The sequence below is a fragment of the Aegilops tauschii genome, chromosome 5 (genome assembly GCF_002575655.3).
Source record: "Aegilops tauschii subsp. strangulata cultivar AL8/78 chromosome 5, Aet v6.0, whole genome shotgun sequence".
NCBI classification, from domain to species: Eukaryota; Viridiplantae; Streptophyta; class Magnoliopsida; order Poales; family Poaceae; genus Aegilops; species Aegilops tauschii.
This window is the reverse complement of record NC_053039.3, coordinates 19,525,001-19,526,732: the sequence shown is the minus strand read 5'-3', so window position 1 is coordinate 19,526,732 and position 1,732 is coordinate 19,525,001. Positions and strand designations below refer to the sequence as shown.

Here is a 1,732-nt window from a genome sequence, read left to right as displayed (position 1 = left end):
TCCAACCCATCACCGCCAGAAGCCTACGATGGAATTACCCACGCACGGCGGTGAGCATCATGAAATTGGTGATGGAGGATGGGTGATGATGATGACGGCGACGGATTCCCCTCTCCGGAGACCCGAACGGACTCCAGATCAGCCCTCCCGAGAGAGATTAGGGATTAGCGGCGGCTCCGTATCGTAAAACGCGATGAATCCTTGTCTCTGATCTTTTTCTCCCCGAACACGAATATATAGAGTTGGATTGAGGTCGGTGGAGCACCAGGGGGCCCACGAGGCAGGGGGCGCGCCCAGCGGGGTAGGCGCACCCCCCACCCTCGTGGACAGGGTGTGGGCCCCTGGCCTTGATTCTTTCTCCAGTATTTTTTATTATTTCCAAACATAATCTCCCTGAAGTATCAGGTCAATCCGAGAACTTTTATTTCTACAAAAAAATAACACCATGGCAATTCTGCTGAAAACAGCGTCAGTCCGGGTTAGTTCCATTCAAATCATGCAAGTCAGAGTCCACAACAAGGGCAAAAGTGTTTGGAAAAGTAGATACGACGGAGACGTATCATCCGTGTACGTGTGTGTGCCTCGTACGTGGTTTTGCCCAGTTTTCCATGGCGTGCGTCCCGTTCCGTCCACGACGGGCGTCGGCCGCTTTTTTTCCCGTGTCCCCGTATAGCCCGTTCACGGGTCCGTGTAAGGGTCCATGTACGTGTGTGTGTGCCTCGTACGTGGTTTTGCCCAGTTTTCCGTGGCGCGCGTCCGGTTCCGTCCACGACGGGCGTCGGCCACTTTTTTCCCGTGTCCACGTACCGCCCGTTCACGGGTCCGTGTAACGGTCCGTGTACGTGTGTGTGCCTCGTACGTGGTTTTGCCCAGTTTTCCATGGCGCACGTCCCGTTCCGTCCACGACGGGCGTCGGCCGCTTTTTCCCCGAGTCCACGTACAGCCCGTTCACGGGTCCGTGTACGTGTGTGTGCCTCGTACGTGGTTTTGCCCAGTTTTCCATGGCGCGCGTCCCGTTCCGTCCATGATGGGCGTCGGCCGCTTTTTTCCCGTGTCCCCGTATAGCCCGTTACGGGTCCGTGTAAGAGTCCGTGTACATGGTTTTGCCTAGTTTTCCATTGTGCGCGTCCAGTTCCATCTACGACTCTTGCCCGTGTCTCCTTTAACACGTTCTTTGTGATGACATCACATGTATGAATCGGCCAAGTATCTTGGTCACTTGGCACGAATAGTTTTGAGTGTGCTCGCGACTGGCCTTATCGAGTGATTGCGTATGTCATATAAGGGACTTTACCATTTGACTTGACCATGACTTAGCCGTGTAGCCTACGACAAAGGCATCCGCATGAATCGGTCAAGTATCTTGGTCACTTGGCACATATAGTTTTGAGTGTGCTCGCCACTGGCCTTATGGAGTGATTGCATATGTGATATAAGGGACTTTACCATTTGTATTGACAATAAGTTAGCCGTGTGGCCTGTGACGACGGCATCCGCATGAATTGGCCAAGTATCTTGGTCATTTGGCACATATAGTTTTGAGTGTTGTTTCCGATGGTCCTGTCGGGTGATTGCGTATGTCTAACAAGGGACTTTGCCATTTCATTTGCCAATGACTTAGCGGTGCAGAATTTGGCTACCATTTGGAACCTTAGTTGGTGAAGGAGAGTTGTGGGGGAGGGACGAATCCATGCGACATGGGGCTAGATCTCAGTGGATCATGGCAGCATGG

The 1,732-nt window shown here is 52.9% G+C and overlaps 1 non-coding gene across 1 annotated transcript in view; it reads right to left on the bottom strand.

Moving 5' to 3' along the window:
- Positions 1-1,682: 1,682 nt before the first annotated feature.
- LOC120965794 (28S ribosomal RNA) overlaps positions 1,683-1,732 on the bottom strand; it is a 3,360-nt gene continuing 3,310 nt past the window's right edge. The window contains exon 1 of the ribosomal RNA XR_005758817.1: positions 1,683-1,732. This exon is cut by the window's right edge and continues 3,310 nt beyond it. This is a non-coding gene — a ribosomal RNA (28S ribosomal RNA).